Source organism: Meriones unguiculatus, chromosome 11 (assembly GCF_030254825.1).
Source record: "Meriones unguiculatus strain TT.TT164.6M chromosome 11, Bangor_MerUng_6.1, whole genome shotgun sequence".
Lineage (NCBI taxonomy): Eukaryota > Metazoa > Chordata > Mammalia > Rodentia > Muridae > Meriones > Meriones unguiculatus.
In genome coordinates this window covers 975,726-1,001,112 of record NC_083359.1, presented here as the reverse complement: position 1 = coordinate 1,001,112, position 25,387 = coordinate 975,726, and the positions used below count along the sequence as shown (strand labels likewise).

The 25,387-nt window shown below is 48.7% G+C and overlaps 1 long non-coding RNA gene across 1 annotated transcript; it reads left to right on the top strand.

Moving 5' to 3' along the window:
- Positions 1 to 490: 490 nt before the first annotated feature.
- Positions 491 to 3,493, top strand: LOC132646460 (uncharacterized). Its single transcript, XR_009584750.1, has 4 exons — positions 491 to 654; positions 1,722 to 1,835; positions 2,256 to 2,516; positions 3,118 to 3,493. It is a non-coding gene; the product is annotated as an uncharacterized LOC132646460 (long non-coding RNA).
- The last annotated feature ends 21,894 nt before the right edge of the window (positions 3,494 to 25,387 follow it).

The window sequence follows — 25,387 nt, the reverse complement described above, 5'->3', positions numbered from 1 at the left end:
ATAGCAGCTTCATTCATAACAGCCAGAAGCTGGAAACACTCCAGATACCCCTCAGCCAAAGACTGGATAAAGAAACTGTGGTACACTTATACAACGGATTACTATCGGCTATCAAAAACAAGGAAATCATGAAATTTGCAGCCAAATGGATGGAAGTAGAGAAGATCATCCGAGTAAGGTGACCCAGACCCAAAGAGACGCACACGGCATAGCCTCACTTGTAATCGGATATTAGACCTATAGTTCAGGATGACCATACTACAATCCACAGACCCAAAGAAGCTAAGTACCAAGGAGGGCCCAAGGGAGGGTGCTTGCATTCCACTCAGAAGGGGACATCAGAAGTGGTTGAAGAGAGGAAACAGGGAGGGCGAGGACGTGTGGGTGAGGAGAGTCGGGGTGGGAGGTGAGCAGGCAGGAAGAGAGAAGGGGATCTTCGTAGTTTAGTCCCTTTCAGCCCCGCCCTTTCCTCCTGCCAGGCTGAGCGCAGCTGTGTGCTCAGCCGGGGAGCGAGCGGCAGCTCTCCACAGTGCTGACGAGGATGATGCGTCCCCGGCTTCCACCCTTGATTAGGAACCAGAGATGAATGGTCGCGTTCCCCCACCCCGCCACCCTGGCAGCCAATCGGCAGGGACTCTCCATCTGCAGCAGCAGGTAGAGGAGCCCTTGGTCATGAGAGCAGCTGCTTTTCCACCCCCTCACGCAGGCACACTTAATCCTGCCTTGTCCTGGCCCATATGGCCTCTGCGGGGGCTGGAGCAGGGGGTGCTTCCTGGTCTCTGGACTGCATCGAAGCAGATTGCAAGAGGATTTATTTTTCCTGCTCCAGTGGTGCAGAGAGGCTCCCTGGTGTGTGTGTGTGTGTGTGTGTGTGTGTGTGTGTGACAGCCTTTCAGGAAATAAAGCTCTTTTTCCATGGAAACTCCTTATACAAGAATAGCAGGAAAAGCTGTGCCACTTTGCTGCTGAAAGGTTGAGGGAGGATGGGGGCAACAGGATCTGGGAGGTAAAACGTGAAGAAGTCCAGCAGCTACATCAGTCCTGACTTCACTGCTGTCATCTTGGGGAAAGGGTGGCTCAGTTTCCCTTCTCCAAAACACAGTACAAAGTGTCTGCCTGGCCTCCCAAAGCCGGAGGGAGCTTTCCGGCTGAGCACAGACTAATAGCTGAGAATGTGGAATGTTTTCTAGGCTCAGTTCTGTGGTGGGGTCTTTTCATGCATCATTGAATTAAAAAGCATTAATAAATAAATGCATTAATTTAATAAAGTAGGATCCATTTGATGGCTGAAGAAGGAACTGAGGTCTCTGAGTGATCGCACACATGCACGCACGCACACACACACACACACACACGCACATGAGAGAGAGAGACAGAAAGAGAGAGAGGGAGACTGCTTCTACTAAGTAGACTCCCGTTTGGCTGCCTGCAAAGCTCACGACTCTTTCTTGCACCCCATTCCCCACTTTGCCCCGGAAACTGAGCTATGGCTGATAGCTTGGCCATAGCTAAGGCTACAGCCTTGTAGCCAGGTGTCTGACTGGCATATTGGAGATCTGGGCGGATGGTAGGGTTTGAGTTGGCAGATTTCAGGATGACACCCAGGCCCTCACCTTGGACACCCCAGAGGACACTTAGAGAGAAGGATTTTGAAGTTCCTTACCCGGGAAGAGACCATCTGCTCGGAGATCAAAATCTATGACTTTCCCCAACACTTTCAGGCACCAGGGGCCGAGGAGACCAGATGTCTGATGCCTTATTTGTCCAGAGAGAGCCAAGTTGTGTCTGGATAATGGAGCTTCTCGGAGTGCAGGGGACCTGCTCACTGCAGTAAGGTTAGCCTGACACATCTCTGTGCAGAGGGTGGTGTGCTTCCACTGTCTTTGTTTTGCAATGTGGTGATTGAGCCTAGGGTCTGGTGTGTGCTAGGCAAGAACCCCATCACAGAATGGAGCCCCAGCCCCTCCACCTTCTCCACACAATGTCACCTTCCAGCTACAGACCACATCCAGCTGATGGGCTTTGCTTCCATGCTTTTAGAGTCTTGAGTTCAAAACCCTAAGCATAGTCTGTGGGCATCTGAATGGGAGATGTCCCCATAGGCTCATGTATTTGGATGCTTGGTTTTTGACACTTGCTGTTTGGAGAGGTGTATGGTATCTGGCCTTGCTGGCAGAAGTGTGCCTCTGGGGGGTGGGCCTTGAAAGTAGACAGCCTCTCCACTTTCAATCCAGTCTTTCTGTTTCCTGTTTCAGAGGAAGATGTGATCTCTCCTGCTGCCAGGCCAGATGCTTGAAGCCACGCCTCTCTGTAACGGTGGACTTTTATCCTCCTGGAACCATAAAACCAGAGTAAACGCTTTCTTCTATAAGCTGCTCTTGGCCATAGCATTTTATCACAGCAAGAGAAAAGCAATTCGCACACAACCACTCTGGAATGGCTCAGCATTCTTGGGAGGTTCAGTTGGGAAGGATTCAGAACTGAGTGGAGTTTCTGCAACTTAGACATCCAGGTTTGTAAGTATGAATTTGGCCACATTTCCTGCTTCCAAATCAGGATGAGCTTAGTCCCTCCCTTGTTGTATTTGTAAAACAATCTTAGTAAATGAAAAGATTTGGATATTTTGGATCATGTGTAGAAAAGAAAAGCCTTGGTGCAAACTCAGCCTTAAACAGCCAAGCTGCTTTCTTAGGCGTGAGCTAGAAGAGCTGGAGAGATGACCTGCCCACTCGCAGAGAGGGTTCAGCTGTTTCTGATGCTGTGGCTACATGGGATGGCTGCTGAAAGCTGGTCCAGCACACTGTGCTATGTCCACATGCATGACTGGGGGTAGGGCACTTGCTGGTTTACATTCCTGCATGAAGCAAGGTGTTCCTCAACACCACCAACCCTGTGTGTGTGTGTGTGTGTGTGTGTGTGTGTGTGTGTCTTCTGAGAGGACCACTCCCTGAACCTTGAGCTCACTGTTTTGGCTAGACTAGATGCTTGACAAACCTTAATGGTGCCATTGTCTCCGTCTCCCCGGTACTGGAGTTTCAGTTTCTCTTACTGGCTGAGAACTGGAGATAGACCCTTGGAGCTTGCTGCAGGGTGACCAGCACCTTCTTTCCTTTCAAGAGACCCCTCTGTCTCTATGTCAGTCAGCACTGGCACACTGGAGCAGAAACTCTGCGTTCTGCAGAAGGACGAGTGGCAAGCACTAGACCAAACCTGGCCATGGAGCTGGGAAGTCCTTTAAGGCTCACTGCCTCTGCGCCTGGTGCTGGGTCTGAAGTCACTGCAGGCCAGCAGTGTGAATCCCGGAGGAGCACTGAGACAAAAGACAAACTGGAGTCACAAAGACAGATCGCCCCGTGGAGCAAAAAGCTGGCTCATACCAGCTCTGGAGAGTTCATTATTAAATTTCAGAGTCTTTTTGATACAACTGTTAAACACAGCCATCACTAAAAATTTTATTAAGCAAGCCTACAAGTAAATAAATTATATTAAAAACAACAGCAATAAATACTTAAACTCATCACTCCCTGATTTTTTTTTTAATTAGGTCTTACTGCCTCTGCGTGTGAGTTTATTTGTATTTGTGACCTCTGAATGGTGGGAAATAGTGTCACGTTCTACTGCTCATCCCCTTCAGCTCCACGCATGCGGTTAACCTCAGTGGAAGCAGGGATACCGGAGACGCTGGAATATACGATGAATCAGAGGCTGACTTATGACTCCATCGGCACACACATTTAAAACAGGCTGGCAAGAAGGTGCAGTGAGCAAAACAAGGTGCTTGCTGCCAAGGCTGATGACCTGAGTTTAATCCCTGGAACTCCACAGTGGACGGAGAGATCTGAATCCTATAAGATGTCCTGCGACCTTACATGTGTGCCATGACATGGGCGTATACACAGACAAACAGAAATACAGGTGACAGACAGACAGATACACACATAAATGTAATGCCTTTCAAAAAGAAAGTAATGGAAAAAAAGTTAGTCAAGCAAGTGAAAATTTACAGGCAATTCAAAGGATCAGAAAACTTTACAGTCATTGTGTATCAAGTAAAGGAAATATCTTGGTGGAATTCCAAACCTCAAAATGTAGCCAAGAAGAAGCTCACAACATTGACAAAGAACTGAAGCTCTAACATATATGTCTTTCCATGTTGTCTTATTATAAACAAATACGCCAATCAGTGCTCGTATTGGAACTGTGCTCTCACACACACCCAGAGCTGCTGATGGCTCCACAAGGACTGCAGGGTGTCTGTGCATCAAAATGTCTCTATTCTTGGCATGAGTTTGGAGGCAATCTTGTAACGAGGAGACAAACATACACGTGGCCTAAGACTTAAAAGAATAGGGGGAGAAGGACGGTTCAGTCCGTGAAGTCCCTGCTTCCGATCTTCCAGGAAGCTGGGTGTGACATGTGCATTCTTATCCACAGGGAGGCAGAGACAGGAGGCCGTCTGTGTGCATCAGGTTCAGGAAGAGACCCTGCCTCAAAACAAAGCTAAACAAGGTGGACAGCCATTGAGACACACACCTCTGTCCTCCAGACACGTGTGTACACATGTGTACAAGCACCCACACATATGTGTATGCACAAGAACAACATACACAAGTTTATTCCATACATACCTACATACCCACACCTACACCCGCACCCACCCACACGCACCAACAAAAAACCGCCCCAGGAGACCTGACAAGATCTGGATGAGCTACAGCCCTGTCTGCACCCCACAGCAGTGAGGCTAGTTAGCAGCTGGGGATGTGACGTTATCTGCGAGCTGTGACACTCCTCACTTTTTCCCGACCTTCAGAGAGAAGGGGTCATGCCTCTTCACGGCCTCCTACTCTTGTGCCACTTTCTCTTGGAGTCACCTTGAACTTGAAAGAACCCAGAGAAGGGAATTCTGGGGACTGTAGTTCCCACGGAATTAAGCTGGTATAACACCACGTGGCTGTCCTGTCTCCGAGACTGGAAACATGTCTAGGCTGTGACTGGGTGAGGCGGCTGTCCCTGGTCTGGTGGATCCCGATAGGATTTCCGATAGGATTTCCTGTTGTCTATTCTCATACATCACGCAGCCTAAGAAGGAAGCGGGGAGGGGGGGGTCGGTGAGGGGAGTCTGAGAAGCACAAGAGAGCAAGGTCACACATGCCCTGTGCTCCTCCGGAGACACCCCACTGTGTGCCCACCTGCGTGGCGCAGTGACTCTCAGGCTGGCCTCCGGTCACCTGTCTCAGCTGTGGGTGTCCGTCTGTCTGTCCCGTGCTTGCCCCTCATTCCGCTCTCTTAGCACCAACATGCTCACACTCCCTCAGGGTACGGTGTGGCCCCTTCCTCTCCCTTCTGGAAGACCTGTTCTCCCAGGCCCTGGTCAGGGCTCTCCTCCTTTTACTGCAGAAGGCCTCGTGCCCTCTGGGATTCACTCTCACATCCCATGAACACCGCTGACGTACGCTGGTTTATGGCCTTTTACAGGGAACGCAGAGTGTCCCGGGCACCGTGCCAAGAACATTATGGCGATTGTCTCCATTTAATTATTCCATGAGCTCTGGAAGCAGGTGTTCTGAACGCTGCACAGCGGAGGAAACGGAAGCTGGGGAAAGGGGGATGCGACATCCCCAAGGACTAATGGCTAAAAAGCAGCAGTGTGAAAACTTGCTCAGGTTGTTCTGATCAATTAAAGGGATGATTGAGGCAAGGCCATACTTGTGATCCCCTGCCTCAGCCTCCAGAGTGCTGGGTGTGTGCGTACACCTGCATACTTGGCTGCTTAGGTTCGCAGGAGCTGCCCTCCAGAAACACCAGATGCCTGGGGTAAGATGGCAGAAGCAGAAGGTGGCCGACTCGGGTTTGGAGTGTGGACAGCTGCTCTGCAGAAGGTGGAAGGATGGTAGCCCTGTGGACTGGGCACACTCTCAAAAGAGAAAGAGCTTTCTACGGGTCGAAGTCAGCCAGAAAGCAGTGGCGCAGCTGACTGCGAATTGGGGTTGTCAGCTATGGAAGGAACCAGCCCAGCGTCAGGCAGGAAAACGGCTCCAGGCACAGTTCTGCCTCCCACTTTCTCAGACAGGAAGGCTGTCAGCTCGCTGTCACATCTGACTGAGCACCAGCAATGACATGTGTGTGGGAAGCACGAAAGTGGGGATCCCGTAATAGAGCAGGCGTCTCAGCCCCGAGGCTTGATGCCCACTCTGCGAAGCCTGTGTCAATGCAGGATGCAGCACCTTCTCCTGTGGGGACCAGGACGAGGCAAGCGAGGCGCTGGCTGAATGGGTGGGGAAGCTGGAAACCCACTCACTGCCCTGCAATGAGTTGGGGTGCAAGGTGTGAAAACCAGTGTTGGTGTGACATGCCCATGGTACGATGCTGTCACCGTTTTAAATGGAGGTAACCCCAAAGGGCCTTCCCTGCTTCTCTGAGGCACACCTGTGTGACAGGCGGGTCAGCTGACCTCCTAACTCAGCTCCAGGAAACATAAACTTCCCTGTGTTGTTTGTTCTTTAACCAACAGAACCAAGCTGAACTCCATTCATTCATTCACTCATTCACTCACACATCGACCACCTAGGAAGAAATGTTCTGTGCAGTAAAACCTATCATTTAAAAATAATGACAATTTTTTTATTCATTTCTTCCTTTATGGTCCTCACTCTCTACACATTAGTTTAGACTTCCTGAAAATTTTGAAAATTGCTGCAAAGTAATTACTCTGGTCTCTTTCCTGATTTGACTGGGCAGATGCTAAAAATACATTGTCTAGAAAGTTCACTTGGAGTTTTTGGTGACCCATTCTATTAGGTCATAGAAAATTAGATTCTATTTGTATTTTATTCAGGGTACCTGTCTTTTTCTAGGGTTTCATGGACCCTGCGCCTTTAATAGTCTGAAGTGGGAAAGGGTAGAACTGTTTTGACTACTCGCTTCATTTCCTTGATACCACTGATTATTCAAATATTCCATTTCATTCTCAGTTTTCTATTAATTATTTAGTTTTACTTTTTTATGTATGTCTGCATGTGAGCATGGGTGCAGCGCTTGTGGAGGCCAGAAGGCATCGGGGCCCTGGAGCTGTAGTTACAGATAGCTGTGGGCTGCCCAGTGTGGATGCTGGGAACTGAACTCAGGTCCTGTCCGAGAGCACCAAGAGTTCTTTGCCAGTGGGCCATCTCTTAAACTTTTTGACCTAGCTTCTTGAGCTAAATAAAGAATTCACTTATTTTAAAGATTTTCCAGCTTCTAACAAATAAATTGGAGGGTGACTTTCCCCTGAGAGTGGTATTAATCATGCCCCACAAATTTTACATGAAGTATAATCGTTGTCATTGTCTTTAAATATTTAATGCCTGCTCATTGTGCATTTGTGTCATTGAAAATACATGTCGTTTTGGAGTGTGTACATTTCTTTTTCTTTTTTATAATTTACTATTTGCTTTTGTTTTATGTACACTGGTGTTTTTCCTGAATGTAGGTCTGTGTGAGGGTGTCAGACCCCCTGGAACTGGGATTACAGACAGTTGTGAGCTGCCATGTGGTGCTGGGAATTGAACCCAGCTTCTCTGGAAGAGCAGCCAGTGCTCTAAACCGCTGAGCCATCTCCCTAAGCCCCGTACTTTTCTTTTTCAAATTTAGCTTAAGCTACATTAAGAATTGTATGAATTCTCTTACAATTCTCGAGTTTCTTGGAGCGCACACTGCATGTGACAAAGATTCTCTGTAATTTGTTGACACTGTATTTGTGACCTGATACAAGTCAAGCTGTATAACGTACCTCTGTGCCTGAAAAGACTGAACATGCTGTGCTTGGCTGAAGCAGGCTCCAGCTTTATCTATTACACTGTCTTTTAATTATGTGCTTCAACTAATCCACAGCCATGTTGCTTGGTCTCTTTCTCCCGAAGAGCACTAAGCTTCTCCTGAATGACTGGGTATTTGTCAATATCTCCCTGTGACCCTGCCAATTTTTGCTTCCTGTATTCAATACAGGCTATTTGAGTTTATAGAAGGTCATGATTATTATGTATGTTTGGTGGCGTGTATTCCCCTTGTCAGTATGTATAATAATGACTCCTTATGGAAGCTTTTGCTTAATGTTTTGGCTCCCAGATTTTCCCTAAAGTATTCCTAGAATGTTTCCTTTTCTGATTCTTTATTTCAAATTCTCTCTGTTTTATGCAAGCACCACACAGCTAGGCTTTTAAGAATCTGATCTGATAGCCTGTTCTGTAACAGACAAGGTTAGAGAGACTCACATTCCATGCTGGCTGCTAGCGTGTAATACTGTTCTAGTCTGTGGTTTGCTTTAATTCTATTGTTCAAGTCTTTAAGTTGTTGTTAGACTAACAAAATTTACTTTTATTCAATTTTTTCCACTCTTGCTGTCTTAGAAATGACCAACTAGAGTCTTCTGGCTTTATTAGAAAGCTTCACATTTTCAGCACTCCTCTTTGCATGTCAGTGCTAGTGGCCAAGTCAAAGGTTAGGCTTTATTTCTAGTCTGCAGATAAACAGCACACGATAGTTAAACTCTCACAGCTTTCTCCTTGTTCTTAGGTTGAATTCTAGATGGTATTACAATGTAATAATTATATAGTAGCCATTAAAATTTTAAATTACATTTAGTACATGTGTGCGTGTGTATGCGGCCATGCACACGTGTGTGTGCCATGGTATGTGTGGAGGTCAGAGACAATTTGTGGCAGTAAGATCTCTGCTTCACCATGGGTCCCAGAGATCAAATTAGTTGTTGAGTTTGGCAGTCAGAGCCTTTATTAGCTGAGTCATCTTGTTGGCCCATAAAATAGCATTAGTTAGATAATTTAATTTGTAAATAGTCTATTATTTTCTGAGTTTCACTTTGTTTCTTACAGTTTTTACATCTGGTTTCACTGATCTCTTCACCAAAGTATATTCTTTGCTTGTTCTTTCAATTGGTTTCTCTGGATAGGATAACCAGGTCTTTAATGTCTGAAAAAGTCTTGATTTCACTTTCATCTCGAGTGATAGTTTAGCTGGGAATGTAATTCCAGGCTTCTGATGAGTTCTTAGTTCACAACAGAAAGACTTCACTGTCTTTTGTGCTCTTTTTTGATGAGAAACTTTAATCATTGTATTGTTTATACATGATCTGCTTTTATTTTTCTACCAAAATTAAAAATAACTTCTCTCTTTTATGTTCTTTTGTTTAAATAAGACATAGTGAAATGGAAGATTACATTGCCAAACAAGGAGACACAGAGCAGACCAGAGGTCAGGCAGGTTTAAGTTCAGGTTTCTTTATTTTATCTTATTATTTTTGGTTTTTTGAGACACAGTATCCCTGGCTGTCCTGGACTCTCTTTGTAGCCCAGGCTGGCCTCAAACTCACAGAGATCCACCTGCCTCTGCCTCTCCCTAGTGCTGGGGTTACAGGTGTGTACCACTACTCCCAGCTAGGTTCAGGTTTCTATCAATTTATTCTTCAAAAAAATTCACTGTAAGAGACCAGCATTCCCCAATAACCTAAGGACATTTCTTTGGACTCAACCTTTTTAAATTATGATTTACTTGTGGTGTATGTGTGTGTGTGTGTGTGTGTGTGTGTGTGTGTGTGTGTGTGATCCTCCTGGAGCTGCAGTCACAGGCGCTGTGAAGTGCTTGATGTGGGTAATGAGAACTGAACTCATATCCTATGAAGGAGCAGCAAGCACTCTTAACAACTGAGCCATCTCTCCAGCCTCTTGTCCCATGATACACTGAACACCAAGCTGGCAATGCAAGCTGTCCCTCAGGGACAAAGCTCAGGCCCTGTTTCTCCTCTGCCTTACATTCATCTTGTAGAGTCATTGCCACAGCCAACTTTGAGACCCCTATTGTGGTACTTTGTCTTTTTAGAAGTTGAGACGTCGGTTCTTTGAGAAGGGAAAGAAGGTGATGCTGAAAAGCCTAACTCTTGGCTGGTCTGTCCAGGCTCCGGCTGGAAGGCTGCACCTCCTTGCTGCCCACCTTGCTCACAGCCCCAGCCCCAGGAGGAGCAGACTGCTGTGTGCTTTGACCTCTTTCTCCTGACACCGGGACACATTCCAGGGAGAAGCTGGAATCAGAATCCCTTCCTCACACACAGCTGTTTCAGTCTCACAGTAAAGGACCTAAGCTGCCTGTCCCTGACCCTTGGCTGGAAACCAATAGACCTGCAACCCCCCCTTCCCCATCTTTTCTCTTTGTCTTTTTTTGCCACTTCTAGACCAGAAAGGCATTTGCTTGCCTACAAAAGTAGCTGTCTTCTGAGCCCACATTTAGTTTATCTGTGTTGGGATCTGAGGGAGAGCTCAGAGCAGGAACCTAAGGCAATACCTTGGCTGTAAGGTTCCTTTAGTGTTTATACTCAGTTTTTATTAAAACGTTATTGTAATGCAAACATCCTAGCTAATAAAATAATCTATCTCATAAGATTGTTTTGAGGATTAGGTGGGATTTTCCAACGTGAGCGCTCTCCGCAGAGTCTGAGCAGCCATTCCTGCAGGTGATCTTGCTGTCTACCTTCCCTGATGCTCCTGTGTACCCAGGGTTCAGACTTTGCCTTGTGCCCCTTGTGATAGTTTTAGGTAGGCTTGGCACAGGCTGAAGTCATCTTAGAGAAGCGAATCTCAGCTGGGAGCTGCAGACAAGCTTGCGGGCATTTTAACTGATGATTGATGGGGAGGGCCAAGCCAGTCGTGGGCAGTGCCAACCCTAGGTTTGCGGTCCTGGGAGCTATGAGAAAGCTGAGGAGCCATGGGAATGAGCCAGTAGGCAGAACCCCTCCGTGTTCTCTGCAGCAGTTCCTGCCTCCAGGTTCCTGCCCTCACCTCCTCACATGACGAAGGGGACAAGGGGGAGGAGGTGAGGACATCATAAGCCAAATAGCCCCTCCCCTCCCCAGCTCACTTTTTATCACAGTGTTTCACCACAGCAATAGAAAGCCTGACCACCCACGCCATGTACTCTGCTCAGTGTGGGGTCAGCTTTGGAGAATTCCCTCTGCCTTCATCAGCTCCTGCCTCAGGCCCTGCCTCCATCAGCGTACTGGCTTCTCTCGGTGCCTTTTCTCCTTAAGAGTTTTTTTTTTTTTTTTTTTTTTTTTTTTTTTTTTTTTTTTTTAATGTTTGCGACTCTGGAATTATTTTTGGCTCACATATTAATAGTAATTTGGAAACGCAATTCAGCAAAGAGTGCTAAGTCATTGGTGCAAGTCAGCCTATGTTGTTCATGGTGTGACCTTGGGGCAAACACAGAGGCCTGGGGATAAAGCCTTAGTGCTGCTGCTGACTGACACCAATGTCTCCCTCGGCAAATGGCCTCTCTCTCTGAACGAGCTTTCAAATCTGTGAATGGCGGCTGTAGGGCCTACTTTATAAGGTCTTCTGTGTCGGCTCGAAGACACTGGGTCCCGTAGCCTCTGTGTTCAAATAATATCAAACGATACATGGACACACTACCATGTAACACTAGCCTAAATCTAAATACAAGCCGTTCTTCGTATCACCAGAAGACTGACTCCTAGACGCCCTGCGGACACCACAGTCTATGACACTGTTTTCATAAAATGACATCGTATTGGAAAATGCCTTCATGTGTTCTTGTATGTATCTTAACTCACCATTATGTTGCTTGTAACACCTAATACGATGTCAATGTCATACAAATAGTTGCATCGTGAAGATTACAAAATAAGAAAAAAGCTTGCAAGTGTAATACACACAATTTATTTTGAAATGTTTTCAGTCTGCACTTGGTTGAACCATGGTGTGAAACCCTTGGATACAGAGGGTGACAGGCATGAAAGCAAAGGATTTTGGGGGTGGGGTGGGGTTGATGGGTCAAGTTAGCTTGATTGTTACAATGTGGCAAGATGCACTGGAGCACTGGCCCTTCATCATTATGGGTTGGTGAATGCTTGAACGTGTGTGGGCGCATGTGTGAGTGTGCATGTAAGAAAGCATATGTGTGAGTATGAGTGAGTATGTGTGAGAGAGAAAGATAGATGAGAAAGGAGAGAGGGAAAGAGGAGAGAGAGAAAGAGAGAGAGGAAAGGGGGAGAGAGAGGGGTGGGAGTGAGATTTGAAACCAGAACCTCTAACATCGGGGTCTGAGCAGGGGCTCTGCCCTCTGAGACAGTGTCACTCACAACCAGAATGGAGAGTCAAATGTTTCTTGTATGAGCCGGAGTCTTTCTTCACAAAGGACAAGGTCACACTTGTGTTAGCAGGAGTGGCCTTTTCTCCTGTAGGAAGAATTATTACCTGCTGTGATGCAGTGTAGTTGTGAAGAAACTGGCCATAGGGACGTCTGAGTGGAGATTTGGGGACCATCACTTTTCCTGGCTCTTTTATTTCTAAATAAATGTTTTATTTTGAATGGTTTCAGGTTTACCGAAAAGTTGCAAAAATGTACTCACCATGGCCAATCTCCCCTGGGCACACTCTCTGCCTTGTGACTCACTAAGACTGAGGCATGGGGGGAACATGGGGGAGGCTGTTTGAAATCCAGGAGACAGACTGAGTCACTAGAGGATGAGACTGTGGTTTGATCCCCTGGTTCCTGTGCTGGATTCTTGATCTCCTGTGTGACAGAAGTAAGAAATGGTGGATTTTTACAAGGTGGGGTCAAATGAGAGAGAGATGAGTAGTGCATCAGGGGCATGGCCGCTGGAAGGTTAGCACAGAGCTCGTGGGATGCCTTAGTCTGTTTGAGAGGCTGTTGTTAGGAAAAGGAAAGACCCTCCCCACCTCCTATCATGTCATGATGACATCTGCCATGCCCTGAACTGATGATGTCACCTGCCATGTTCCAGGCTGATGATGTCATCTGTCATGTTGGGAACTGATGATGTCACCTGCCAGGTTCCAGGCTGATGATGTCATCTGGCATGGTGAGCTGATGAGGCTGCCTTATCTTGTACTTTCAGTCCCCAAAACTACAAGTGGAGTAAACCTCTTTCTTTTCTAATTACCTAGTCCTGGATAATGTTTTTAGTTTATTTTCTTCAAGACAAGATCTTGTGCAGCCCTGTCTGTCCTTGAACAGGACCAGGCTGGCCTAAAACTCAGAGATACATTTGCCTCTGCCTCCCAAGTGGTAGGATTAAAGGTGTGCGCCACTAAGGTTTGGCTGGGTATTTTTTTTTTTTTTTTATAGAAACAAAATGATTCATACAAGGGACTACTCTGGGAAGAAGGAAGGATGGAGGAGAGGGTAAGTAATATTTCTGGGTACAAGAAGTGGCAACAAGACATGAGATTCCACAAATATCCAGCCCTTTCTCCACCCCACACGGTTATGGAAACCCATTTGGAACATACTAGGAGGCTTTGCAGCACTGGGTTTATATTCTTAATTCTTCCACAGCAGGTGGCACAGAAATACCGAGTGCTAAGTGGGAGGTTCCCAATTGACAGCAAAGTGCACTTAGAAAAAGTCCACCTTTAATGCTAAAATCTCAGAGCATATTAAGATATACATTATATGTATAATGACTCACCTTTAAAAGCCCTGCTCTGAGGTGTAGATCAGTCACAAGGGATTGCATATTCCAACGGGGCCAAGCTTGCCACCTGGAGCTGATTCTGTGCACAGTCTCAAGACAACTGTGTGAAAAATTAAAGTTTCTTATTGCTGTTTCTCTCTCTCTCTCTCTCTCTCTCTCTCTCTCTCTCTCTCTCTCTCTCTCTGTGTGTGTGTGTGTGTGTGTGTGTAATCATGCATATGTGTGATGGCTGGGTGTGGATGGTCATGTACATTTCATGATTATCTGTGGAGCAGAGAAGAGGTGGGTTCTCTCAATGGTGTTTTTGAAGCAAGGTCTCTTGTTTTCCTTGCTGTGTGATGAACTCGGGGGGCTAGCTGGCCCGTGAGCTTCCCACCCATTCTCCCGCCTTTGCCTCCTACCTGGCTATAGGAGTGCTGTGATAACAGATGTGTGACACCACACCTGGCTTTTCACAGGGTCTCCTGGGACCAAACTCAGGCTGCCAGATTCTGACAATTAGCATATTTTCCCATTGGCCCATCTCTGTGGCCCCTATGAGAAGTTTTAACTTGAGGGTAATCACATACTATGTATTCATATATTACTGATAGTAATCATATCATATTAGCATAGTTTCAACATGATGCTGTTCAACATGAAGTCATTCCACACGTAAGAGGGAGGGGTGAGGGGTCCCAAGAGGAAGGTCTGTGTGGCTTCCAGAGCTAGGGTTAGACTGTGCACAAGAACCGGCCGCTCAACTAACCTGGCGGCAGCTGGCCAGCAGCAGCAATGCCACCAAGGAGGGAGGTGGTTCCTGTCACCTCCTGGATTAGCCTCACCTGGGTTGGCTGTTTCTCCCGGGATAACAGAGATGTTCTCTGTGTCGAGCTCTCCATGGACATTTCCTCTGGGCTTCAAAGCTTACAAATCATTCCTTCCCGTGAGCAGCTCAGGTGATTCTCCAAGGCCCTGTGACTGACAAGACAATTTGGTCTGACAATTGCTTGAGCTGATTTGTCTGCAGAACTGGGCTTGTTTAGGTTTCTGGCAAACTGGATTGGAGGAGGGGAGGGAGCTTAAGGCATCCAGAGGGATGGAAGGAGGGAAGTAGGAAAGGAGGAAAGGAGGGAGAGAGGGATGGAGGGAGGGAGAGAAGGAGGGAGAGAGAGAGTGATGGAAGGAGGGAGGGAGGGAGGGAGGGAGAGAGAGAAGGAGAGAGGGAGAGAGGGAGGGAGGGAGGGAAAGAAGGAGGGAGAGAAGGAGAGAGGGAGAGAAGGAGGAAGAGAGGGAGGGAGGAAAAGAAGGAGGGAGAGAAGGAGAGAGGGAGGGAGGGAGGAAAAGAAGGAGGGAGAGAAGGAGAGAGGGAGAGAGGGAGGAAGAGAGGGAGGGAGGAAAAGAAGGAGGGAGAGAAGGAGAGAGGGAGGGAGGGAGGGAGGGAAGGAGGGAGGGAGGGAGGGAGGGAAGGAGACTCTTTTCCTGGGTGGTCTGATGGGTGGGCAGCAGGAAGCTGCCTGTCTGTAGAGGGGGAGGTTGGGAGGGCTGTTGTTCTAAAAAAGACGGTGTGTTTGCCGGTGTTCCTTACAGGAGCAGAATGGACAGGATGAATATATCTCTCCAAGGATATTATTAGATTGGTTTGCAGCATATGAGCTGACTAGTCCAGCCACGGCAGTGTTCACGCTGGAAAGTCTGGGAACCCAGCTGCTCCTCAGTGCACGGGCCGGATGCCTCAGGAGTTCCAATATGGCACAGAAGGCCTGGAGGATTACTAAGGAGCCTCGGTCTTCGGTCTGTGTGGAAGCTAAGTTCCGATGCCAATGAAGAAGGGCTGAAGCAGCGGTGGAGCAGCTGCACGTTCCAGCAAGAGGCAAAGCACACCCAGAAGTGCGTGGTTTCCCGCTCAGGCTCCTTTCCATCTGGGTTTCTACCGGAAGGTGCTGTCCTCTCTGGGGACGCGTCTTCCTCCCTCCACAGACCCGTATAGAAAATCCCTTCACAGAGCATTTCCCGGACTTTTCTCTTAGCTGATCCCAGTCAAGTTGGCACCAAGGGTAACCATCACAGGTGGAAGCACCGAGCCTGGCTGCTTTCCACAAAGCCGAATGACTGGCCTTGTGGCAGCTGGGCTCTGACTGACAGCATGACGGTGAGCACAGGTTCTTGCTGCTGCTGGACTGGAGGGGGACATGAAAGCAGCCTTTGCCTTATTTTTGTTATTTTGTGTGTGGAAAGGAAAAGTGGCCAGTGTCCTTTTATTTATTAAGTTTGTACTTTCACATTTTCATACATGTATACAGTACATTTTGATTTTTTCGCTCCCACTCTCCTTTCCCTTCCTCCCAACCATACCAACCTCCTTTCCTAGCTATGAGTCCCTTTCCTAGCTATGAGTCCCTTTCCTAGCTATGAGTCCCTTTCCTAGCTATGAGTCTCTTTCCTAGCTCTGAGTCCCTTTCCTAGCTATGAGTCCCTATCCCATATTCCTGGATTTTTGTTTGGTTTAGTGACCCAGTGAGTTTAGCGGTCTGTGGGAGCATGGTTTGGAACTTCTCATGGGTCTGGGTGTCTTACGGGAGATTACACGACCACTGGCAGTGGCTTTCCATTTCTCAGAGTCTATCAGCGGCCAGTAGTTTGCTATGGTGGAGGTGAGCTCTTGAGCCCCTTTTTTCTCCGCGTCTACTCTCTGGCAGGCTCATTGTAGGCAGCATGGTTGCACTGAGTCACCACTGGAGTGGCGTATCCTGCCTGGAAACAGCGAGTGTGTGTGTGTCCAGTGACTCCTTTTCAGAAGAACTCATGACACGTCCACATGTGACTCAACCATGGACTCTGGGGAGTGTCCTAGATCCTCTTCCATCTACTGCATAGCCTCAGCTTGCTCATATGAGTGATGAAGAGTTCCGACCATGAAAGGTGCAGCTGAGGCACAGAAGAGAAGGTGTAGTCCTGGAGGCGAGAAAGTTGGGTTTTTATTTTATTTTTGGCTCTTAAAATACGTGTGAGTCAGTACTGTACAGGCCACCTCTGAGCTTAAGCTTCCTGCGGATGGCCACTGCTGCTTGGATACTCATCATGCCTGTGATGAGGGCATAACAAGGCTGGAGACATGGGCACGGGTGTAACCCCCCAGGGTGTGAGGTGAGGTGAACTTGAGGTCCCACACATGCTGGTGTCAACTGTCACACTCCTTGCCTTCTCAGCTCTCTGGTATCCCTGTCTCTTGGCTTCGTGGTGTAGGGATGTAGGGTTTCACTGTGGTAAACAGACGCGACAGCCACGGCAACTGTTATAAAGAAAAGCATTTAACTGGGGTTGGCTTACAGTTTAGAGGTTAGTCCATTATTGTCATGGTGGCTTGAAGACATGGTGCTGGAGAAGTAGCTAAGACTTCTACATCCGAGTCCTAAGGAAGCAGGAAGAAAGAAAGAAAGGACGAGAGAGAGCATAAGCGCGAGATAATGGAAGTTTTGGTTTCTTTAAAAACTCAGTTATGAAAGTTATGTAAATGTTTTTGTTTTAATCCCAAGTGTGGGGTTTTAGTTTGGGCTTTAGTTTGTCTACAGTGATAATTGCTTCCTGGAGGGCATGGTCTTTGCCAGCTGGTAACAGCCTGCTTCATGGAACACGGAGAGGGGTGTGGTCTAGGAGCCTAAGGGATTTAAATACAAGAGCCCAGAAAGCGAATACAAGAGATTTAAATACAAGAGACCAGAGACAGATGGTGTGACAACTTGGAGAGACACGGGAGAGACACTTCATGGCACAGTGGCTTGGAAGAGACAGTTAGAGGAGACTGCTCACTGCGTTTCCTGTTGATGGAGACTGGTATAGCCCCAGTAGGGCCCACTGACCCTAAACAGAGGTAAAGGGGTCTGCGTCCCCCTCCTCATTAACCTTCTCTCTCTTCCCTACGGTTAAAGGGCTGGCAGAAAGGAGGTAGAGGCTTAAATATCCCAAATGAAATAGAGCTTAAAAATGAGCACAACACACACACACACACACACACACACACACACACACACACAGAGAGAGAGAGAGAGAGAGAGAGAGAGAGCCTGGTTGAATTTCTGAAACCTCAAAGCCCACCTACCCTGTGACACAGTTCTTCCAAGAAGGCCACATCTACTCCAGCAAGGCCACACCTGCAATAACGCCCTGCCCTGAGTCTATGGGGCCATTGTCATTGGAACCGCCACAGGACCAGGCTTGCCCTTCTCCTGTGCAGAAGTGCCCACCTCATACTCAGCCTTTCCGGGCAGAGTAAACTCTTGTCCACTGCTTAGCAGCACAGCTGAGACTCAGCCTCTACATGGCTTCCTTTCTGGGACTGGCTGCGTAGGAAGCTTGCAGGAGTTCCGTCTTAGCATGTTACCATGCTTAAGAATGATACCTTCCCAGAAAGGAAAACATCTCTTGTTTTCTTCCAGTAAGTCAAGGCGGGGGGTGCATTTATTTAATGGCTCCTGTCCGCAGCGAATCCAATTTGGTAAGTGACTTGGGAAAATGCTGACCTGACACTTTGGAGAGTGGACTCCAAGGAAAGGGCCCGGGAAGCAAAGCGTGCCAGACTGTGAACAGAGGACCCGTCAGCAGCATCCACGCAGGCCGGGTGTGCTGTTCACTCCCCATGCAGCGTGCACTCACACACGTATGCATTTGCACATACGGACATGCGTATGTGGGTGATAGTTCTCCCTCTGCTCTTAATTTAAATTTCCACCCATATATCCTCTGACTGTCTGACTATTAGACAGAGCTTCAGGGCCCGGAAGGGAGATCTTCCCTCCACGGTTGGTGAACATGGTCCTGTAGGGACGAGGTGCACATTTCCTTCAAATAGTTACATTACCTTAAGTACGTTACGTGTTGTCCTGGAGCTCAGCATGTGACCCAGGCTTGCCGTGAGCTCACAGTTGTCCTGCTTTAGCTTCCCTGGTGCGGGGACTAGTATGTGTCTCCATACCCAGCCAAGAAACTTTTTGAGCTAATGGTCTCCAGACCAGAGACTCTTGAATGAGTACTTCAGGTGAACCCCGGGTAACCCAGGAGGCCCTGGAAGACAGGCAGAAAGGCAAAGGCAGAGACGAGGTGTAGCAATGGAGGCAGGAGCCTGGGTGAAACGCCCCGGAGTGGGAGGAAGGCAAGCAGTCTTTAGGGCAGCGGTTCTCAGCCTTTGGGGTCACATATATGATATTGTGCACATCAGATATTTATGTTGTGATTCAGAACCGTAGCCAAATTACAGCTATGGTGTAGCAACAAAAACAATTTTACGGTTGGGAGTCACCACAGCATGAGGAATTGTATCGAAGAGCTGCAGCGTTAGGAAGGCTGAGAACCGCTGATCTTGGAGAAGAGAAACACAACTAAGTCGGCAAACCCACTGGCCATGGGACGTTCTCAGAGGAGACAGGCCGGACAGGCTCAGCACTGGGCTTACCACATCCCAAGGAGATAGACAGGCCTTGGGGGTCCCCAAGGGAAGAATTTGAGCCGCGCGCAGTCGGCTCACAGCCCGGAGCTCTATGCAGGCTGACAAGTGCCGAGTGCAGCGGGATTCTCAGCCACATTGATCCCGACACTAAGCTCCTATTAATGGAGTCAGAGGAGGCAATTGCTTTCTTGGCAGCCACGGGCTGCTGACAGCTCACACAGACCTTACAGTCAGAGGCACCCTGACGGCCCTGCAGGAGCGCTGGGAGCATGAAACCCGCGCGCCTCAGCATCCGAGCCCAGTGTGGCTGCCCACTGGCCTGTCATGTGAGCTGTCACGTCCTCTGCCGGCCTGTTCTGTGAGGAGGACCCTCAGCTGCCCGCCCCACACTGGGCCCTTGCATGGAGCTAACCTTCCCAAAGGGCAGCCAGAACCTGGGGAGGGCTGGCTGACCACAACCCTCCCTCTCATCCTTGCCAATGTTGCTGCCTTCCCTGGTGTTTGATCCCCGCGGCTTGCTCCTGTCCTCTGTACCCCGACCCTTGCTGGTCTGTTCTGTTGCCTTCCTGGTCCTGTCTCCTCAGATTCACCCCAAAGGGTCTCATTTGGGTTTTGACACCCAATCTTGCACACTGTGGATGGGGCTCAAAGTTACCCGTTTTCTTGCCACATGAGGTCACCGCTGGCCAGCACCCTCTGCAGTCCGAGCTGTACCCCTGAGTCAGCCGGCTGTGTCTCTTTTGCTTCCCTGATGCTCTGAGCATTTGCTGGTTTCTCTCCACCGTTATTTGGCAGGATGCCTCAGCTCATGCCAACTCTCACTTGTCCATCAAGGAAGACTGGGAGGTGTCACCATCTGCCTCACTGACTCAGTTGACATCCTCACCCATCTGCAGACAACCGGAAACTGGTTCAGAGTTCACGTCTCATGGGATGGGCAGCAGAGCAGTGGGGGAAGAAGGAAGTATCCAGTCTTCATTTAGCTGTGATACTGCAAACCTCTTGTCCTTTCTGGTCTTTTGCTTCATGATAGCAAATTCTTAGTAAGGACTCATCGTTCAAGACTATGAGGCCCAGAGGGATGGTAAGGCCTTCTCTGTGTGAAGTTCCCCACTGCTTAGCACATAGTGTGGCCTACCAAAGCCATGGCTTGTCACAGTTGAGTTAAAAGTTCTTTGAAGACCATGTTCTAAAACCGTGAGTCAGGTGCCCAAGCCGGGCCATAAGACACACTCTGTCCTAGATAACTGGACAATTGCCTCATATCACTGCTGCACACACCGTGTCCTCCTGTATGCGTGGACTTTTAAAAAGAAAACTAGGATCTGTCAAGCATCATGGCTCAGTGAACCCAGCCCAGGGCAGCCAGAGCATCATGTCCAGCTCTGGCCTCACAGCAGCAGCTATCAGGGATTGAAGCATCTTTCTAGGGCCTGCTCCATGTGAAAGAGCCCCTTCACAGAGTCCCTGGCAATTGCCTTGGAGAGTGGGAAGGTGTTGAACTCTCTGGGCTGAGGAGCAGGGTCTACTTCTAAAGCTCCTCTGAGCCCTTTGCCTGCCCACTGAGGAAGCCCAAAAAGCAGAAGGGCCTCAGAGGGCCCCAGAAAGAAGAGTGGAATGGCACACCAATGAGAATGCACTATTGATGTGCCTCTGTCCCGTGATGCCGTAGTGTCACCTCTAGCCTTGACAGCAAGGCTCCTCTTCAGGCAGACGCAGGCTTGGCCTAGCTGGAATTCGGGGATCCTGGTCTCAGAATGTGTGTCCTTCCCATGTGTCATGCTGACTGCCCTCACCCTGTGCTTCTGTTTGCCTGGAGTGCATAAAGGCTAGCAAGATGCTTGGGCTGCTATGCATGGACCAGCCACTGGAGCCATCTTTTTGTGGTCAGCAGGAGGCGACACAGCTGGCCCTGTGGTGGCCATGGTAAGAGTTGGAAATTAGTTGTGTCCAGCCTTTTGACATTCCAATACAGTACCGTCATCTACAAAGCTTACACTCAAAACCTATATAACGGAGTTACAAATAAGCCACCAAAACAACAACAATAAGAACAACAAAACAAAACACCACACAATATTCTAAGCTTACAATATCACGTCTGCATTCAAAGCTATTTTTCGTGTGTGAGGCTGCAGGTTGGACACAAACTTAGTTCATGTACTCAGGAACTTGGTCAGTGGCTGAATGGTCCTCAGGAAAGTATCTACTTCCCTGAGCCCTGCCCCCCATTTCCAAGGTGCACCTCCCAAGAACTCTGCCCATCATTCTTTTCTCCACCCCCTTCTCCATCCCATTCTCTCCCTTTGTCTTTCTCCTCCCCCTTACTTCATTCTCTTCCTCCTCCTGTTCTCCCCCTTCTCCTCTTCCTATCCTCCCTCCCTCCCCTGCTTTGTGCCCTCAGCTGCTCACCAGCATTACAAGGCCCTGGCAGGAGGCAGAGCCAGCCTTGAATGTGGCAGAATAAATGCTGAGCTGTGACAATCCTGTCTGCCTCAGAAAGAGAGGTTTTATGTAGTTTTTGGCATTTACAAATCCTTTGTGAAAAGGTCACTCTGTTCTTGGAATCTTTTATTAATGCTGAAGACTGGCCCCGGAAATGTCATGTCTTTTTACCATGATATTTACTCAAAAAAGTATGACTAAGCATGGGAAATTCTATCAGCAGCTTGACCCTGGCCAGGCTGGGGAATCTGTGGGGACAAATGGGTGCCATTTTCCCTGCAATGGGGGCGCTTCCATCACTGAGAACCCCAAGCGGAGAGGAGGGATGGACAAGGATGGCTCCACCTGGTGTCTACTGTTGCTGTGTCAGCAGCTTGAGAAGGCAAACAGGATGGGAACATGCATGTGTTCAGGTCTACATCCCCACCTAATGGGTGTGGAGACTGAGGCTCAGAGAGAGGAGGATTCATACCCCCTGCATCTGCATTGCAAGTCCAGGGCAAAATGGAGGCTGAAGACTGGGGCTTCTCCTGTCAGCAGGCAGAGCTCTTCACTCGTGTAGCCTGCAGTGGAGGGAACACAGGCCTGGACCACCTACCTCTCTTCTGCCTCCACTCTCTCCCTGCCTTGCTGCTTGGAGCAGCTTGCACTTTTCCTCAGAATCCTGTTGCCCTTTTGGATGGTCTCAGGAGTTTTGGACAGGGAGAGTTGAGGTCTGTCCCAGTATCCTATTTGTCTCAGATTGCCGCAAGAATCCAGCAGACTGGGACTCTAACATCGATCACTTGTTCTCTCTGTCTGAGGCTAAGAGTCTAAGATTGAGCTCAGCATGGCTTGGGCTCAATTCCTGGCTTGCAGATGGGTGCTTCTCCCTGCGTCCTCATAGGACCTCCGCTTTGTCCTTGTTAGGTAGAACAGGATGCTCACCCTTCCTAAAGTCTCTCCTGAAAGAGCGTGACCGTCATGACATCATTTAACCCTGGTAACCCTTCAAAGACCCCACCTCCACCATCATCACACAGGCTGACAGGGCTTCAGCACAGGAATTTGGCTGCACACTTAGCTTTAGACACTCATCACATTTACAGGGACAAAGGGGGTGATAAAGAGTGGGAGATGAACAGGTAAACTGCCCACTGTGTGCCTGAACAAGCTTTGTTATTATTTTGCCTCTAGATGAAATCTGAAAAGGAAGCAGAGTCCAGTTCTGCCTGTTCAGAGAAATTTGCATCTTGGGGAAGAAGTCATTCCTCAAGCAAGGAGACTGATAGGCAGACAGGATGGAGAGGAGATTGCTTGTTATTTTTTGGTGTTAATCCCATCTTTAACTCCTCCTACACTCCTACCCACTTCAAAGGTCTGAATGGACCATAAGATCAGAGGCTGAATCAATGACAGCCTCCCCATCCTTTGGCCAGAGTTGGCGTGGGAACTCCGAGTTCTTCATGGATTTGAAGCTGGAAGGATTTGGCACCAGTCAGCAGTAATCTTATATGACACAGGCTTACTCTTCGTGAGGTCAGCATTTAGCCTGTATGCCAACAGCCTTACCTGGAACATAGAAGTCTTAGTATACATTTGTTGGCAGGGCATTTTGGAACACCTGTATCAAGCCACACCTCAGCAAGACTATTTCTAAATGTTGGTTATGTAAGCCTACTTATTTCTTTTGAACAGTTTAAGTTAGATTGTCTGGTCATTTGCAACCCAAGTGGACTAAGGTCTGAGGTTAAAGAGAAGGAGCTGGTTCTACCCTGTCTTCTGATCCAGCTTGGAGAAAGCAGAGGTGGTCTTCCTGGGAGTTCCCTCTGCTGGTGGCCACTGGAAAACCTCTTGGGAACAAAATCTCTGGACGGGTTCCTGGTGACTCAAAGGATTGAGTCAGGACAGTTGGACAGGACCTAGTGCTGAACTTTCCTGGCTACAATGGGGAAGAGGATGGCCTAGAACTGATCTTCCTCCTCTAAGGATATTGCTCTCCAAACAAGCAGCATCAGTGCATGCCCAGGGATTTCCCATGACTACTAACAGGACATTGGCTCCACCTAGGGCTGTGGCCATCAGGATGGGAAGGGAAGCCCTTGTGACATGAACCACGGGTGAGCTCAGCCTTGAGCAGGAGTTCCACGCACTGCTGGGCGGGGTCTGCCACAAGGGGTCTACTGTCTGCTGAAATCCACCTCCTCCGAGCCTGGGCTACTGTATCATGGCTTAGGGAAGAGGAACAGTAATGACAGACCATGGATCTCGGCATGCCACATGCTTTAGGACGACTAGTGCAGAAAAGCTCAGGGATGTAGAACCCAGCATTCTCTGGTAACCTGTCCCCTGCTGTCCTCTCTAAGGACAGGGGATGTTGAGGCCCTGCCCCCGTGGGTGCTGATGTGACCTGGAACATCAAGGCCACACCCCACTGGTAAGTGGCATTGGCAGCCCTGTTGCTGCCCTTCCTGGCTCTGTCATTCATGTAATGAGCATTGGAGAGTGGGGTTAGCTGCACCCCTCCTCCATCAGGAGAAAAAATGAGGAACAAGGCCAGGCTGGGTGACTCAGAGGTACTTTCAGACACATTGGCTTCTTGGTGTGAAAAAGGGCCTGGGGTGGCAGGAGATGTTCTAATAGGATAAGAGCCTGCCATTATCATGTGTGGGGCGAGCTGTGCTGGCAGGAAGAACGCATATTTCCCTCACAGACTAGAATATGACGTCTTCAGAAGAAAATAAGCTCTTTGGTGCAAAGAATGGCTCTGCCCTCAAATAGTCAGGAAGAGTCTGCTGATGGCCTCTACTGACAGGGAAAAGCCTGGCATAGAGAAGAAGCCTGTTCCTCTGCCAGCGGAGGGGAAGTCCTGGTGGCATATGGCTGGAGGGCAGCAGGCTATGAGCAGGAGGAAAGGCAGGATCCCAGACCTGCTCAGTAAGATGGGCAGTCCAGGGGAAGGGTGTGGGCACACCAGGCAGGAGGGTAGGACTGGGTGGAAGGTACAGAGAGACTGGGGAGGGAGCAAGGAAGAAGAGAGAGTCCAAACGAGATCTCGCCCCCTTCTCTGTGTCCTATGCTATGCACGGCCCGGATGCAGGGTTCCCACGCTGATTGTGCATCAGGTCCCCTGGAGGGCTGGAACTGTGCTCGCTGGCCTGCACTCCCAGACCCTCATGCTCAGCAGGTCTGCCATGGGCCTGACACGCGGGCTGTCTCACAAGTGTTGCTTAGGTGGCCAGTCAGAAGTGCACACTGGGAATGCTTCTAGACTGCTGTTGGCTGCCTGTGGGTGCTTGAACTCTTCAGGCAAGAGCTGCTGGTGCGGCCTGCAGAGATTGGCTCCATCAGCTAGAGCATTGGCAGGGGAGAGTAGGGTAGCCTTCTTCTCAGAAAGCAGCACAAAAGGCTGATTCCCAAGTTGCCCATGGCCCAGCAAAAGTCCCTCTTGTCAGATATAAAGAAGGGGCCCAGCTTGGATGGTTCACTCCAAGCTTGCTTTGCACCCTGTGCTGAGGTCTGTGGAGAGGGTAGGGGTTGTAGTAGGAAACATCCCAGGAATTGGTATCAAAGTTCAAGCTTGTTCTGCCTCACCTGTGCTGTGCCACGTGGTGTGGATGGAAGACACCACTTTCAGTGCCTCAGCCTTCTTGTCTATAAAATGGAGCAAAGAACACAGCTGCCCTGAGGTACACAGAGACTGCTTTGGGAGGATGAGGCGATGGATTGGAAATGGATAGACGAGCGAGTGATCGATCATGGGCAGTGCACTTCTCATTTATATTCTGGAGCAGGGGTTGCTGCCAGAGCCTCCTTCCCAGACGCCAAACCCCACAGATGCTCAGGTCTCTTGCATAAAATGGGGTACTGTTTGCACAGCACCTGAAGACATCTTTCTGTATGTCTTAATTTCCAGGTTACTTAAATGTCCAACACAATGTAAATGCTATGAAAGTTGTTGTTAATGCTGTGTTCTTTGAGGAGTAATAGCAAGAAAGACTCTCTATTCATTCAAGACAGACAGTGTTTTATTTCTG